At 30.9% G+C, this 18,492-nt stretch overlaps 1 long non-coding RNA gene and 4 pseudogenes across 2 annotated transcripts; 1 reads left to right on the top strand and 4 right to left on the bottom strand.

Moving 5' to 3' along the window:
• Positions 1 to 532: 532 nt before the first annotated feature.
• On the bottom strand, positions 533 to 1,826 carry LOC104698969 (B3 domain-containing protein At4g02870 pseudogene; annotated as a pseudogene).
• A 1,115-nt stretch (positions 1,827 to 2,941) lies between these two features.
• LOC104791085 (putative carboxylesterase 12 pseudogene) lies at positions 2,942 to 4,191 on the bottom strand (annotated as a pseudogene). The gene has a single exon (XR_015559097.1). The product of XR_015559097.1 is annotated as a putative carboxylesterase 12 pseudogene (transcript).
• A 726-nt stretch (positions 4,192 to 4,917) lies between these two features.
• LOC104791086 (putative carboxylesterase 13) lies at positions 4,918 to 6,074 on the bottom strand (annotated as a pseudogene).
• A 7,024-nt stretch (positions 6,075 to 13,098) lies between these two features.
• On the top strand, positions 13,099 to 13,905 carry LOC147942647 (LOB domain-containing protein 32-like; annotated as a pseudogene).
• A 3,292-nt stretch (positions 13,906 to 17,197) lies between these two features.
• LOC147942648 (uncharacterized) lies at positions 17,198 to 17,714 on the bottom strand. The gene is made up of 2 exons (XR_015559098.1): positions 17,579 to 17,714; positions 17,198 to 17,448 (listed from the first exon to the last, which is right to left on the bottom strand). It is a non-coding gene; the product is annotated as an uncharacterized LOC147942648 (long non-coding RNA).
• Between the last annotated feature and the right edge of the window lie 778 nt (positions 17,715 to 18,492).

Consider the following 18,492-nt stretch of genomic DNA (forward strand, 5'->3'; position numbering starts at 1 on the left):
TTATGGAATTAGGATTAATTCTATTTATGAGTTATATAAATATGTTAGTTTACCGATTTAGAATAGGAAAATTGTTAACTCTAGGGTTGAGCCATTGTTATAAATACCAAGAGAGCGTTTCATAGACAGGTGCGCGTCTTAGGGTATTCTTGAGAGATGCACACAAGGTGTGTGGCGTCGCCCCATCAAAAAGATAGAGATCTTTTGATGGTATTGTTGAAGTTCTATTTCTAACTAATGAATTCTGGACTTGGTCCCGGGGATGTAGGTTATCCGAACCCCGTTAACAAAGCTTGTGTCTTGTTTACTATTATGCTCTTTCATACACACACATGAACGTCTCGTACTTCAACATATATATATCTAGCCACATATATGTACTTTAGTCTTAATGATTTGATGTCATATATATTGGTGGCTAAAAATATACAAAACACTTCCTCTCACAGTTGGTATATGCGTTTATCTTTGGAACTATTTACGCCTTGGTTTCCTTCGTGTCGGTGAACGAGAAATGACGCCAAATACAAGCCTAGAAGCAGAAGAATCCCATAAAAATCCAATTCAAGCTTCTCCTTCGGATAAAATCTCCCGCCCAACCATCCGTTAGAGCATAGTTTCTACTTCTTCCCAGACGCAGGCGCTTATGCATTGTTCTCAAGTCATAGTCATATACGTCAAAAATGATTCCTGAATCACTTACTATCCTTTGGAATTATGCTACAGGCATATGTCTTCGAATGTGCTCATCAACGGAGCTTTCTTGCAGAATAAGGCTGTTGTTATAAGGGTTAATATCGTTCTTAATCAGTTTCCTCCTGATGGTCCATTGAGGTGCGTCGTTGACAGTAGGTGCAGGGATCGTTTCAGGTGCGTCGTTGACAGTAGGTGCAGGGATCATTTGAGGTGCGTCGTTGACAGTAGGTGTAGGGATCATCACAATCTTTTCTCTCTCTCTTTTTGCGTTCATCATGGATTCAATGCTTCCAAACGAACCAAAAGCAATGTTACTTTTGTTTTTGAAAAGGCAAGTAGTGTCTATGCCAGATCCTTCACCTAAAGCGATAAAAAGAACATACAATTATTGACAGGCACAAGTACCACAAGAACAAGGGAATGGGAATAAATTAGCCTTTACTTACCTAGAATTCCTAAATCCTCAAGGTTATCGTAAGGAAGCTGTGGATCTTCTTCGGTAGAGTCTGCGAAAAATGCAGGTAAATCTATACCATCTATGGAGATGCTAGGCATCATCTCAGGCCCATCAGAAATAACGTTGGAACCTTCGACAATCAAGTAAGACTGGTTACTGTTGTTCTTGACATCTCTTGAGGTAGGCTTCATCTGCGTCGGGTTAGGATCTTGTTGTGAACCAATGTTCCCTGCAGAATCAATAGAACATGCAATTGCGACACACAAGAAGTAAAAAAAGGTACTCAGAGAAAAATATAGGGGTTCTGCGTAATGTCGTATACGTAGTTTGTGATGAAAGAACGTTAACCTTCGAGCAAGGCACCAGAAGGACTCAACATGTTTGTAGTGTTGTTGATAAGGATGTTATCACCTTCGTAGTCATTTGGGTTATCCAAGTAGGATTCATATCGCTTCAAGACTTCTTCATCTGTGTTATCGGAGAAACAAACAAACGGCTTCAGTGTTTTTTGGCTCATACTCGTCGGGCTCTTTTTCTCTGTTTCCTTGGATCGCAAGAAAAAGGAATCTTCAAGGCTATCTCGTGGTTCTTGTATCGTACTCGCTGGATTCTTCTCCCTCGGTGGTAAAGGAATGTTGGAGAGAGACATATCTGTTTCCTTGGATTGCAAGAAAGAAGAGTTTTGAGTGGGTGATCAATATTCTTTCGTTCTCTTCTTCGTCGGAGAGAGTTTTTGATAAAACGATTTTAGAGAGAGAAAGATTCGGATTAGTGAAACCACGAGTGACGAGAGTCGTTAATTATATATTAATTATCTAATTTTTAATTGCTGTGGCTTCAATTTAGACAAAAATAATACTAATCAATCATCTCTAAAAATTGTGTATAACTTATTTTTTTATTTTAAGTTGTTGGTACAATTTCTATGTGTAGTATTGTATTTTCTTTCTACGCATCACTAATCTCTATATGAGTATAAGTTTTGGTGGTATCCAAGTCTTCGAATCTGATTCGCGGAAGCAGTTGCGTTGGCGACGACGGAAACACTTAAAACAGAAATCGCAGGTGACGTCGTCACCGGATTGGGTGAAATGGGAGTACAGAGGCCAGTTGGCTACCGAAGGTCGCCGTCAATGCTTAGGTAGCATCTAACCTTGTGTTTGGCTGGTCAGGAGGTCACAGTCTGGGACGGCTCGTCTGTGTGGAACGGTGCCATATTGAGAGGAGATCTCAACAAGATCACCGTTGGATTCTGTTCAAATGTCTAGGAACGTTGTGTTGTTTATGCTGCGTGGTCGTCCCCAACAGGTTCTTGTTCTTTGACATTTTATTTTCTCAGAATTTTTGTATGATTTCATATTTTAGCTCACTATCTTGTTAGGTGTACGGTCTCTCAGATTTTGAGCACTGAGTATCCAATTTTTGCTGAAGTATTATTGGAACTTAGGTTTTAATCTTCTTCGTCCACCTTGATTATTTAAATAGTGTGTTTCGAGTGAAGATGTTTTTTTTTTCTTTGGCAAAATGAGTGAAGATGCTCTTAGATCAGGAATCCTCAATGGTAGTTGTTTAGTGAAGTTACTCTTCAGAGCATTTTGCGTTTAATGATAGACTAGGATGCATAGAATGGTGTAGTCTTTAGGTGATTAGTGATACAGGAAACAAGAAACTCATTGAAGGCTTGTGCTTGTTCTTGAGAGATAGGTTATTCAGTAGTTGGGTACGGTGGATAACATTACAAATGACCATCTTGTGTATTATGAAGTTTCTTAAACATCTCTTACTAGATATTAACAATTTTAAAATGTTTATTCTGTTGTTGTTGTTGCAGCCCAAATGCATAATCACTGAAACATTTACAGAAACTGAGTGATACAACTAAACAGTACCATATTATTCACTAGATCACAAAAGCTACTTGCCTCCCTTGATAAACCCTGAGAATTTATGCATGGCTTCAAGAGCCTTATCACAAGTAGGTTTCATCAAATGAAAAACATGTTCCTCTCCTTCACTCTCCACTACCTCAACCTCTCCTTTCCAGCCGCTCTTATCAAGCTTGGCCGCGTAACCCCAACCTTGCCTCGCCAACGCATCTTTCTCAGCCACCATCACCAAAACCTTACCACAACCCAACCCGGACAGATCCACCGACTCTGACTTCACCACGTTAATCAACGGATCATCTGATCCATCTTTGCTATCGGGACTAGCCATCTTCCAAATCGAATCGATCTTCATCCTCAACGTTGCATCCTTGATGTCCTTGTCGTCGATTGGTGTCTTTGACCAGAAGTAAGGATGGACCAAGATGATTCCAGAGATTCCTGTATCCTTCAAACAAGGAGTGAGTTTCTCTTTCGCAGCTCTCATCGCCATGTGATGCACGATGTTCCCTCCGGCGCTGTCTCCGGAGAGGATCACTTTGCTGAAATCAGCGTGTTTATTTAACCAATCCTCCTGACCAGATCCGGCGATATGGGTGAATACCCATTTCAGAGCTGTCCAAGAATCATCGAACGGGACCGAAATCGGATGCTCCGGCGCACGCCGGTAATCAACAGAGACGGCTACACAGTCTGAAGCAGAGACAGCCGCCGTGACGAAATTGTGGTAAGTCGGGGAGAAAGCGGTTTCGATGATGAACCCTCCGCCGTGGATGTAGACGAGGAGAGGGAGTTTCTCATCGGCGGCCAGAGATTTCTCCGGGAGGTAAATGCGGACGGAGAGGTTGGTGTCGGGAGAATGAACGATGTCTTTTGAGACGACGCCGTTTTGTGGGTCGGAAGAAGGTGGGACGGTGGTTTCGCCCATGAGTCGCTCGATGCGGCCACTCTTAAAGATTTTAAGCACCGGAGAGAAGTCGAAGGCGATCTCGGAATCCATGATTGGTTGGTCGGTGAGATATGATAAGATTGAGGCTAGAGAGTGTATGGTGTGTGTGTGAGAGAGAGATTTATATTGAGAATGAGAGAATAGTGAAACCTTAACTCTATTGGAGTTACTGACTTGTGTCATTGTTAGTTTGTTGTACACGGAACTCGGAATTTACCAACACAATTCAAAGCACAAGTTATTGACTAGGTGAGACATGCTCTTCTACGTGTGCGTATTTGAACATTCATTTTACTTCCGGATTTAATATATCATTTCTTATATTAAAAATAAATAATTAAAATTACATGTAATTTTTTCTTTTTTTTGGACAATAACTTACTTGTAAATGGATGTTTTGTATATTTAACTAAAAATATTATTTTGTTTGGATTATAAAAAGTTATAAAGTATTAATATTGAAACTCTATAAAAAGTTTAACTTATTATTAATATGTATATTTAAAATTATTGAATGATTTAATTACAGATTTTAAACTATACTAAAATATTAAACTCTACGTACTAATATGAACTAAATCAAATTTACACTAATTTTAAAATTATAATACAAAAATTAATCAAATTATGACGTTAACAACATAATGTATTAAAGTGTGAAATTTTATAAAATTACAATTTTGAAAGTATAGCTTTTTTATCAAATTACAGACTATGTTATCAAATATGATATTTCAACCGTAACTTTTTATAAATTAACTATTGTTATTTGTAATAAATTATCTTATCCCATTTTTAACAAATTCGTATCAATCTAGTTTGATGAATGATAATAATGTGCATGTCTTTTTCAACTGTGTTCAATAAATTCTCTACTAATCCATTATTTTAAAAATGTATGTAACTTTTTATAATTGTATAAATCAAAATTTTTATTAAATGTGAAAATAACCTTTTTAATTCAAACTTGTAACTTGTAAGCACCATGCATATCACTGAAAAATCAGAGAGCGAGGAGAGACATCTCAAACACCGAATGATAGTTCCACCACCAAGTTACTTGTCTCCCTTTGATAAACCCTGCGAATCTGTGCACGAGTTCATGAGCCTTTTCAGAATTAGGATCCTTCAAATGAAAAACATGACCTTCTCCCTTAGTCTCCATCACGTCCACTTCTCCGGTCCCCCGTAGCCCCAACCTTGCCTCACCAACTTGTCTTTCTCAGCCACCATTACCAAAACCCTTCCGCAACCCAACCCGGACAAATCTACCAACTCTGATTGCACCACGTTGATGAACGGATCATCTAATCCATCTTTACTTGTGGGACAAGCCAACGTCCAAATCGACTCGATCCACGTCCTTATTGCTACATCCGTCGTTTCCATGTCGTCGAGTGGGGTTTTTGACCAGAAGTAAGGATGTACTAAGATGATTCCAGAGACTCCTGAATCGTTCAAACCGGGACTGAGTTTCTTTTTAGCAGCTTTCATCGCCATGTGATGCGTTATGTTCGCTCCAGCGCTATCTCCGGCCATGAACACTTTGCTGAAATCGGCGTGTTTGCTCAACCAATCTTCTTGACCATATCCGGCGATGTGAGAGAAAACCCATTTGAGAGCTGTCCACGAATCATCGTAAGGCGTCGGAATCGGATGCTCCGGTGCACGCCGGTAATCTACAGAGACGGCTACACAGTCCGAGGCAGAGACAGCCGCCGTGAGAAAAGTATGGTAAGTCGGGGAGAAAGCGGTTTCAGTGAGGAATCCTCCGCCGTGGAAGTAGACAAGGAGAGGGAGTTTCTCACCGGCTGCGGCGGCTTTCTCCGGGATGTAAATGCGGACGGAGAGGTTGTTGTCGGGAGAATAAACAACGTCCTTGGAAACGACACCGTTTTGTGGGTCGGAAGAAGGTGGGACGGTGGTTTCACCCATGAGTCGCTCGACGCGGCCACTCTTGTAGATTATGAGCAACGGAAAATAGTCGGCGGCGATCTCGGAATCCATTATTGGTTGAGACTGAGACTTGATAGTCTATGATTGTGTCTGTACGAGAGATAGAGATATCGAGATTTGAGAATGATGATGTCTTTTAACTCTATCGTAGAATTTGTAGCAGTGTCACTGTTACGGGTAGGTATGATAATATAATTTAACATATTTGCTACACAATTCAACGTAGATGTCAGTGTACAATGATGATGTGTTTTTTCCTTGTTTGCTAGATTTCTGTACATGTAAAAATAATAATATATAATTTTATATTAAACTAAATATTAGTTTAATAGTTTTTGTGCATATTGGTCCATTTACTCGACAAATATTTTTTGCTATGTTAATATTTTTGTAGTACATTTGGTGTTTTATCATTTAAACTATACATATTTACAAATTTAATCTTTAAAAATTATATTAAAAAAACAAAGTCAATTAGATTTCTAAAATACCTTTACTAATTTGGTTTATAATTTCCTAAAAAAATTTATATATTTATAAATTTATTACATTTAATAACATATGTCAAAAAATATCTATACAATATTTTTTACCTTTAAAAATTCTAATATTCAATAATAACTATATTGTTAATATAAACAATTAATATCTTTACTGGTTATTAATATGGTGATAAAAAATATGTAAAAATAACTATTTCACGGTTTGAATCTAATAAATTGGAGTTTTTATAATATAATTTAATCTGGAGTATACTGCATAATAACTTTAACAGCTATAATTATTTTACAGGTTAAATCTAAAAAATATTAAACTTACGGGTTAAGCTTAAAAACACTATAATAAAATAAGAATAATTCTTTCACGGGTTAAATCTAAAAAGTACTAAAATTTAAATTTTTATAACCATAAGAAATTCGATACAGTAAAAATGTAACATTATTATAAATAAAACTAAATAATTGTCTCGTCGTGTCTGCGGTATACAGCTGATCAAATTTTAGAATTAAAAATCAAAATACAATTATACAAACTTAAACACTAAACAAAATAAACAAAATTAACAAACAAATACAATTTTTTATAATTTAGTTTTTAGTTATAAAAATATTGTCCCGTGGTGTACTGCAAGTTAAAATCTAGTTCATTAGTATATAGTATATAGTACATTGTCAAATTTTACTGATGTAGCTAAAACCTGTGTCAAGTTTGACAAAGTTGTGGATTTTAATCAAAACTTTGCGTTAGATAAGATCTCATAACATTTTATTCTCTTTTTATTATAGAAATTTTTGTATGGGTGCGAACTATATATCCTCTCTAAATTAATAGAGAATTACTATTGAAAAAATACTGGCATCTCATCGCTCGAGAACTCGAAACAAATTTTAGCAAATAACTCTCATTAATTAATACTAATTACATTTATACAATTATATATTTCAAAAATAATTTTATTTTCCAAATTTATAATTGTGCATTTTATTAACATCTACTTTTATAAACATTTCAAAATTAGTATTATAAAATCTAATGTCTAATTTAATTACAGTAAAATTAGTAGTACTCACATATTTACATTAAAATACCAAAAAACACCTTAATAGAGAAGCATTCTCAAGAAAATGTAATAAAGCTTGAATCAGTTTTCAAAAATCCACCCTCACATGTTAATATTATTTACAATAACATGCCGTTATATATTTAAAAGAAATAATAAGAAAATCAATCTAATATATTTGTAATTTTATCACGTGTAATATATTATTTTTTGTTTTATAAATTTCAATACATATTCAATTTCTAAGTTATATATATTTATCTATATTATTGGTTGACTTTTTTAATCTATATAATAATAGCAATCTGAACAAATGCGAAGAACAGTTGTATCTTTTCGTTATACTTTTTCATAAAATATTTTATTTATTTATTTTTTGACAAAAAAATTATATGGTTGCGTCTCTTTAAACATTACATCTGTTGAATTTAAAGTTGTATCCAACGCAAACAGTTGTGTCTATTCAAATATTCACATTTTTTGAAATCTATATATATGTTCTTCTTTTGTGAAAATTTCATACTTTTTTTTCAATTCAAAGGTTCACATCTTTAGAAATTTATATATTTGTTTCTCTTTTACAAAATTTTCAAACCTCCTATTCAACAAAAAAATTTCATAATTCTGAATAAATTGCGAAGAACAGTTGCATCTCTTCGTTATACATTTTCATAAAATATTATATATATTTCTTTTTAGACAGAAACTTCTACGGTTGCGTCTCTTTAAAAAATTGCGTCTGTTGAATGTAAAGTTGTATCTCTTGAAAACAGTTGTTTCTATTCAAATGTTCACATCTTTAGAAACCTATATTTATTTCTTTTTTGAGAAATCTTAAAAAATCTATATATATGTTCTTCTTTTGTGAAATTTTCAAACTTTCTTTTCAATTCAAAGGTACACATCTTTAGAAATTTATATATTCGTTTTTCTTTTACAAAATTTTCAAACTTCCTATTCAAGAAAGATTTTTCATAAATCTGAATAGATACGAAGAACAGTTGCTTCCTTTTGTTACACATTTTCATAAAAAAATTTTAGATTGAAACTTCTATGGTTGCGTCTCTCTAAAAATATTGTTTCTATTGAATGTAAAGTTGTGTCTCTTACAAACAATTGTGTCTATTCAAATGTTCACATATTTTGAAATCCATATATTTGTTTTTTTTGTGAAATCTTTAAAAATATATACATATGTTCATCTTTTGTGAAATTTTCAAAATTTCTTTTCAATTTAAACATACACATCTTAAAAAAATTCTATATTTGTTTTTCCTTTACAAAATTTTCAAACTTTCTATTCAACACAGATTTTTTCACACAAATTTTTTCATAAATCTGAATAAATGTGAATAACAGTTGCATCTTTTTGTTATACATTTTCATCAAATATTTTACGTATTTATTTTTTGACAGAAACTTCTATGATTGCATCTCTTTAAAAAAACTGAATCTCTTCATAATATGATGAATCACAATAATTTGAAATTCAACTTTAAACATCATTCTCTACTCTATAAATTATTTATCAACATACATAATTTTAACAATGATGTAAAAATGACTTCTCATCACTGTGAGAAATATTGTAATTTTGATTTCTTTTATGAATCGTTGTACTCCCACTGTCTCTAATAGATTGATGTGTTGACCATTTCACATATATTAAGAAAAAGTTAAAGTTTTATCTATAAATTAATTTATAATTACTTTTTGGTAGAAAGAAAAAATATAAACCTCAGTAACATGTCATGTGGAGAAAATTATAAAGTAAAAAAACTATTTTAGGTTTTTAATTGAAATAACCGTTCCCGTTTTTTTTTTAATTCACTAGTGGTCTCATACCCACTAACAACCTAGCAACAATCAACAACAACGGATAACCAAAACAACTCCAATAAACCTATAAGAATTCCAACATTAACGATGTTCTATCAACTCAATTCTAGCAACCTAACAATAGCTAGATCACAATCAACCAAGCCTCTAGAACATCCTCCTCCTCATCGCCCTGATTCCATGATCACACTTGGCCTTTACCTGCACCACAAACACATATTGAGATACATGAGTATTATTAAAAATACTCAGCGAGGTCATCCTTCCATCTACTAGGCTATACACACAACCAACTGAGATTCTATTTTTAAGTTGAACCAACAAACACAATCAACACATCAAACAAGCAACTCACAAACGGTTAAAAGTGGTGTCGACCGACACCAGATTGGTGTTGATCGACGCTAGCACAAAAGGGTGTCGACCGACACCACACTGGTGTCGATCGACACTGACTCTGTAGACGCGATCTGCACGAATCCGAACGTCGAACCTCCGTTTCAAATCACCACAAAACCGTCTCAAACTCTCTCAATCGCCTCAGGGACCTATGGGAATCACTAAAACAACAAACCCAAGCAAGCAAACACCACAAATAGACAAAGAACAACCAAACACAAGAGATCTCAGGCTTAGATCAGCCATGGTCAAGCACTCACCTCTTTTACAGGAAGATTTGAATAAGAAACGGTGGAACCAACACCTTAGGAAGCTTCTCCTTCGTTCCCAATAACAGCTCTCCCTTCCACAGCCACAGATCCCTCCAAAACACCAAGAACAAGACAAAAATCTCTCAAGAACACTTTTAAAGGCTCTCCAACATTTTCTCTCCTTTTCTCTCTTTTTCTCTCTCAACGGCGACAAAACAAGACAACTTCAAACCCTTAATTCGTCGCTTCTCCTCTTATATACTTAATTTAGGAATTTTCAATTGAACCAAACCGAACCAAACAACAATTAAAACAAACCAATCGAAATTGGAAATGATGGTGTCGATCGACACACCCATGGTGTCGATCGACACTCAGACCAAAAATGCAAATTCTGGTTCGCGGATGTTACATTAATGTACAACATCAATTTTTTAGGAACAAGAAAAAATATTAAAACATTAATCTGTTAGAGACAGAAGAAATAATTTTTAATTATATTCAGTATCTGAGTTTAATTCTTCAAAAATTATGAACTTTTATTTATTAAAATATATTAAACTAAATTATTCTAACCTATTTAATTGAATCATTGTAACATTTGCTATATTTAATATTTAAGATCACATCACTCGGATAAAATCTTCATAAATTATTATTTATTAGATTTTAATTCCAAAAATATATTTAAATAAATTATTACAACCTTTTAATTAAACCACAGAAAATTTAGTTTATTTGATGAACCATTAAAACTTTCTATTTCTATTCTGAACCGTTGCAACTTTTGGAAAATTTGATATTTATGGTTGTGGCTATGATACTAAAATATAATTAAATATTTTTTTGTTATGATTTAGTTAAATTAAAGTTATTTGTCGAACAACTGCAACTTTTGGTTTGTTTTTATCGTATATTTTTGTTATGATTGTTTATATTTATAACCGTCTAACATTTTCTTTTATAAAATGTCATATTATCATTACAACTCTTCTTTATGTTCTTTTTTATTTAGATATGTGGATTTGAGTACATCAAATTGAATTTTAAAAATGCAATTACCTATAATATGTTTATAGTATTAATCATTATTTATTTAATCTTAAAGAGTTTTTAATCATATGTCTATAGTTTTAATTATTTATTTAATTACATTGTGAAGGTAAATTTATTTTTAAGAATATTTGAAGAAAGTTTCAATTTTTTTTCTTTTTTGAGTTTATTATTAAATAACTTAATAAAGATAAATAATTAAAGAAATTTTGTAATAACTATTTTATTAAAATGAGTTCCCCGCGATATCGCGGAGGCTCAATACCTAGTAATTATAAAATAAATTTATAAAACTGAGAGTAAAATTTGCTTCGTCCTATTAAAATATTTTATATGTTTCAGTATATTATCATCCTGTTAAAAACTAATGATAATACAAACACTACTCCTTTAAATATATGTATTCATATATAAATTCGATTGTTTGAATGTACTTATTCCGCATAGGTTACCTATTAATCCTCTATTAGGATCAATTCTATGTACGAGTATTTAATTTTATGATAAATTTGAATTTAACCAATAACTGAAAAAATTATGGCTAAATGTTATTTATAAATCATTTCATATTAGAAATAACTTCAGCTTTTAGTTAGAATCATAGTTATTTGCATACTCAATACAACATATATAAGAAATAAATATTAAATACTTTTGATAACATTTTAATTTTAAGTGGTAATCCTCACAATCTTTTTAGATGTTATTTGGTTACTGTTTTTAAATCCGGAATTGAACCTCATGCATTCCATCTTACATACAAATTAAGTATATATCACATCATAAAATATTACATTTTAATTTTACGCACTCAATCTTATTGAGTAACAACTAAAATTTTTGTATCAAATATAATATGTGCATCATATCAAACATATATTTAAGTAGTACTAATATAATTAACAAAAATAACAAAATATTTTTCTTAAAATAAAAAGTTTTATATGTTTTATATAATAAGATATGAAACATAAGTTTTATATAATAAGATAAGAAACATAAGTTTACATAATAAGATATATATTAAAAATTATTTATTTATATAAACATTTAGAATAATTAAAATTACGTTTGTTATTCTTCCTAAAATAAAATAAAATAAATATAAATGATAAGTTTGTCTGTGGCAGACAAACTAATAATATAACATATTATGTTGAAACTAATTACAAATAAAGTATAATACATTATAGGGAATAATAATTGACAGAATTAATGCATGACAGTTAAACAAAAATAAAATAAACTTTGAATGTATGGCAAAATATAATATTATATTGCCAAAAAAGAAGTATCACAGTCAAATATATCACATTATAATTGTTAGTACTTAATAGTAATTGTGAAACAAAATTACTCGCATCGATCTACAAATAAATAAGTCAAATTTCTTTTATTTAACGGACATTACTCTCTTACCTAAAATCAGTGATATAACCATGACTCATGTTTTATGACATGACTATAAAACTATGACTACTTTTATCATTACAAACATCTCCCAAATTTACTACTTTTTCATTTCTTTTGTGATATAGACTCTTTTAACATTTCTGATCGAGGTATTACATTATCTCGGTTTATCTACTAATTATTTATATAGTTTCACATAATATTTTGTGTGTTTTTAGTTTTTTTTTAATACTTCTATTGGTTGATAATTGGTTGTCATATATATCACTCGTGTTTTATTACATTCAATTTTTATATAATACTCGACACATCAATAATGGGTTTATATATGTTCGACTATATATGAGATCTTTGACGAGAATTTTTTTCTCTTTTATAAATTAATCTGTTATGATTTATTACACATTTATCTGGTATTGATATATTGTATTTTTTGTAGGATTTGCTAAAAACCTCTAATCTTAAGCTAGATAGATTTATGACTATATATGTAATTTTTAGGTATATTTTTGTTCATCACACAACTCACAAGCTATGGTGAAACCTATTGTAGTAATAAAAGTACAATATGTACATATATTTAGAACGTTATTAATGATTATCTTTTAATATAATATTTTTAGGGGTTAAGGGAGAAAAGAAAACAAAGAAGAATGGCTTCCAACCGTTGTGTTGTTTGCAAGATCTTGAATGAATCTTGTGATTTAAATAGTGTCTCCAAACCACATTTTCCATCTCATGATATGAGATTTGAAGATGTTCATCAAACTTTGGAGCCATTAACGTCTGCAATATTCTTAATAATCTTGATTCTCCAGAACAATGTCAGATTGCTGTCAACTCTTTGTGCTATGCAGCTGAGGCTCGTAGATGTGACCCCATTTCTGGAGTATGAGAACATCCTACACTATGAGAACATTCTCAATAATGTGAAACAAGATATTAATTTTGCGGTGAATGATATTGAAACAAACATGGGACATGATCAAGTGTCAAAATATTTTGATCTTCCCATTCCAGATGATTTCTTCGCTACATCAACATCTGTGAATTCTTTTACTGAGAGAATAAAGAACCTAAACACAATTGAAAAGAATCAACTTATGCAATTCTGGAAGAGAGATGGTCAAAAGATGGGTGATGGTCATGGACATAGCCGGCTCTAAGTTAATAAAGGCCACAATTAAATTAAATTAAAAGGTCTGTTTTGCAACTGATAAGAATTGAACCCAAGAACTCATTCCCATTAACTGCAACAAATACCAATAGACTAAACACATTTTTTGAAAAAAAAGGCCGAAACTTCTATATAAAATACACGACATAAAAAATGCCACAAGCTAATGCTTCATGGGCTTGGCCTTTGGGCCGACTCTGGTCATGGAGCTGATGGCTCATCAATATCTGTTGGACCATCTACAACTTTAGCTAAGAAGCATCAATGAAAACTTGGATGTCTTTTGTTTGTTTCTTTTTTGAACTCCAGTTCTTGGAATAACTTTTTGTCATTTTCCTTAATTTCTTACTATTTCGTCATATATCTATGTTCGTTTAATAAAATATCTATGTTGTTTGAGTTATTCTTATATGGTGTTTCCTTTTACTTGCATTGGATAATAATCAAAAGTACATGTTAAGATCTTTTAAATCGATCCGAAAGCTAGATTTGTTGCTAAATCACATGAAACATAATAATATTTTTCATAATGTAAATAATATCTTAATTAGTGGGTAAGGTTGGGTTTTTATAGATACACGTACATAAGAAATAAATAAAGATAATTAAAAACTTATAATTTGGAGAACAAAGTTTAATGTCTTTCTAAGTATCTATATTAACATTTTTGAAGTACATTTTGGTTTATGCCCTTGAAATTTATTTTATTTAATTTGTTTTTTTGCAACATTAACCCCTACACATTTTCCTAAAATAACATTTCTACTTAATTAACCCCTACAGATTTTCCTAAAATAACATTTCTACTTAACTCAATTAATGGAACTCTATTAGTTCCATTAATCGAACTCAATTAATGGAACTAAAAAAAAAAAATTAATGGAACTATATTAATCGATCAAATTTATTTATGTTTATTGTCATACACAGCATAACACCATCATTTAAGAGATCGAGAATAAATGCTCAAAACTTATTTTAATACATCTTTATGATAGTTGAATGTAAATCGAAGGACTTTGAGAAACAAAAGATTACATTCTCAATTATACTTATGACGAAGATAACGTTCATAAACACGATAACCCAAACTAAGAAAATCAAATTTTAGCAAATATATAACTTTGTAAGCAATAAATACATTTATTTCTGTATATATATCCTTTAGAAACTGAATATTGTTCTGTAATATTCTTAACAACTCAAATAGGCATACAGAAAAATCTCATGTTTATTTATTGTTTATGATGAAGATATTAGCCATACTTCCGTCTTTCTATTTTAGCTGTTTATATTATTTAATGTTAAATTCACTACTCCAAATTCACTACTTCAATGTTAAATTATTTTAGTACTTCAAATAATTTAATATTTTAACTATAATTACAATATCCTCATCAAATCTTCGACTTATCAATATGTTAACATGGAGATTTAATAGGAAAAGGAAACATGATATACTACACATACACTCATAATTAGTGGCGTACTATATTACTAGCATATATTATAACTACTTCCAAAATTGTAATATTTTGAAGATATTGTATACTTGATCACCAAGATTATCTCTACATATTCACACAAAAAAAACCCTACGATCTCTTTAAAGTTTAAACACTATAAATACGTTCAGTTTACAGCAGCTAATATCACCAAATCCATTTCTCACTTTTTCATAACAAATACGCAAAAAAAAATCACTACTCCAATGTTATTATATATGTTATTATTTGCTACTTCTTATGTGATCTGTTACTTCTTATATTTTCTTTGTTTCATATGTTAGTATATATTTCTTTGTTTTCATCATGTCATCCGTTACTATTAGTCTATTGCTTATTATGTGATCCAACTATCATTATGATAATATTCACTGAATATTATTGTTATTTTATTTGTTTAGGAGATGTCATTGGACAAGTCGGTGACATTGGGGAGATCCCGGAAGCAAACAAATAACCAGCTAATAAACTTAATTTTAAATTGAAAGATGAAAAATGAGTTTTAAGTGAATAGTTACGTATAAATATGAGCATGTAATCATTTTCTTTATATGAGATTTATAAAATTTGTTGTTTTTTGTTTTTTTATGTCATAGTGACGAGAGACTTGGGCGTAACTTGTAGGGTTCACTTGGTTATTCAATAAAGTATTTTCAGAATATTTTCAACCTACTTTATTAATTCAAGTGATTGAATGTCAATTCACTTATTAATCTGCCTATAATTAACTAACCTGGTAATTCGTGTTTGGGGTTTAGCCGTTTAGTTCATACTTCCATATTTCATATTTTAGTTGCTATCAGTGTCATGTATAATACAAAACCCCGTATTAATTTTTTTTGTTAGGCGGCGAAAGTAAACTTTATGTATGGTTTAAATATTTACTATAAAAAAAAGTTGCTAAGGTGAAATAGCTTTTTAAGAAGTCGTTTCTTATAATACAATTAACCTTATAATGGGTCGCTAGCTAATCTCTAAAATGTCTATACCAATTTGGTTTATAATTTCCTAAACTAATTTATATATTTTGAAATTTCTAACACTTAATAACATATGCTAAAAATATATATATAATATTTTTTTTCTTTTAAAAACTCTAATATTCAATAGTAACTATACTGTTTGATATGAACAATTAAAATCTTTAATATTTATTAAGATGGTGATAAAAAATATATAAATAATTATTTCATGGATTAAATCTAATAAATAGAAGTATTTATAATATAATTTATCCTGCGGTATACTTCATAATAACTTTTATGGATATAATTTTTTCACGGGTTAAATAAAAAAAACATTAAACTTATAGGTTAAATTTAAAAATACTAAAAATTTTAAAATATAATAATATAAAAATAGTTCTTTCACGGGTTAAATCTAAAAAACACTAAAAATATAAATTTTTAGAGCCATAAAAAATTCAATACGGTCAAATTGTAACATTATTATAAATAAAACTTAATAGTTGTTCCGTCATGTCAGCAGTATACAAGTGGTCAAATTTTAGAATTAACACTCAAAATACAGTTATACAATCTTAAACACTAAACAAAAAAACTAAACAAATAAAATATTTAAACAATTTAGTTTTTTTATTATAAAAATATTATCCCGTGATGTACTGCGGGTTAAAATCTAGTTCTTGTTATTTTACATTATAAGCTTTCAAAAGATAATCTCGAAAACAATATAATGTTTCTTGTCTTTGAAAAGAATAGTGATGTTGACTTCACTTATGCTAACATTTTCTCATGTTAAGTTAAGTTATATTGACCAAAAAAAAGTTATATAATCCAATATTGATTTTGGGAGGGATCTAAATTGGATTTTAACATTTGGTGAAATGATGGTCTAAATTTTACAATAGTATCAAGAAGTATAGTTCTTGGGTAGTGATGTTAAAACGTGTGGCCCAGGCCCGTTTAAGCCCTGCTCGTTTAGGCCCTGCCCGTTTAACTGAATGCCCACTTAAACTTGTTTAAATTTGATACCCGTTTGTTTAAACCCGTTTAAATTACTTTGGCCCGTGTACTCAGATTAGGCCCATTTAAGTTATATGAATATTTTTTTTTATAAAAAATATGAATTTTTATTACATAGTACGTTTCACAAAAAAAAAATTATATATTACAAAAGTGTTTCGTTGAGCCGATCGAGCTCTTTCAACTCCTCTTTCATAGATTCAACATCTTCGAAGAACTTGTTGAGGTTCAAACCACTGGTGGATCCCGCTGGATTCGCCTCCTCCTCCGGAAACGTCGCTGTGTGGGGATGGTTCTCCACCGTGGAAGCGTGAGAATGAGCTGGAAACAAAATCGTGAGATTCAGATCGAAATCAAATCAGAAGGAAGGAGGAGAAGTTCCAAAATTGTTTTACAAAAACCAATGAAACAAACCAAACCCAAATATCAAAAACACAAACATTACACAAACCCAAATATCAAAAAATCAATAACCGGAGCTGAGACGGCACTTAGCGCCGGTGAAAGAACTGAGTGGTTGTAGAAGAAAAATCAATCGGATTACCCGTTTAAAAGTAATCAAGACCCGTTAATAAACAGGCTTAAACAGGTGCACCCATTTTTTGCTCCGGAACCGTTTAAGCCCGTTTAAAATGGGCATTATACCCATGGGCCTTAATGGGCAAAGTATATTTTGGCTTTCTTGATACCGATGTAACTTTTCATCCTCATCAAAATTATTTGTCTTTTGCTCAGGAACCTTCATTCTCATCATACAACCTTAATATGATTCTTGGCTCGTCTCTGCTTTGTTTACGCATGAGAAAACTTGGAATTATGGTCTCCTATAGTTAGCCACAAATTTTGGCTTTCTTGATACCGATGCAATTTTTCATCCTTATAAGCCTTCCTAAAGCGAATTGTTATCTCCGTTATTTCTTGTGGTGATCTCGACTTAGTAAAAACTTTAAACTATTATGTAGGATAAATAATTTATTAAAAATATATAAATAATACTATGGTATTTATTAAAAATATTGATGAGTTATACATCATTTATGATAAATTAATTTAAATACATAAAGTATTATAGTAATAATATAATACTAGATATTCATCCGCGGTACACCGCGAGACTATATTTATTAAATTAAAATGTAGAAAAATTAAGTTGCATTTATATTTTTATATATATTTAGTTTTATCATTGGTTATAACCTGTAATCAACAATTTTCTTTTATATATGCTGAATAATATTATTTTAAACAAATCATATGCACGTTTATTATTGTTATTAGTTAAAATAAAATGAGATAATTTATCAATATTTGATTAGAAAAATATGTTAAAATATTTTTTTGAAACTACATTCTTTGAATAAAAAA

This window comes from Camelina sativa, chromosome 6 (assembly GCF_030686135.1).
Source record: "Camelina sativa cultivar CO46 ecotype springtype chromosome 6, ASM3068613v1".
NCBI classification, from domain to species: domain Eukaryota; kingdom Viridiplantae; phylum Streptophyta; class Magnoliopsida; order Brassicales; family Brassicaceae; genus Camelina; species Camelina sativa.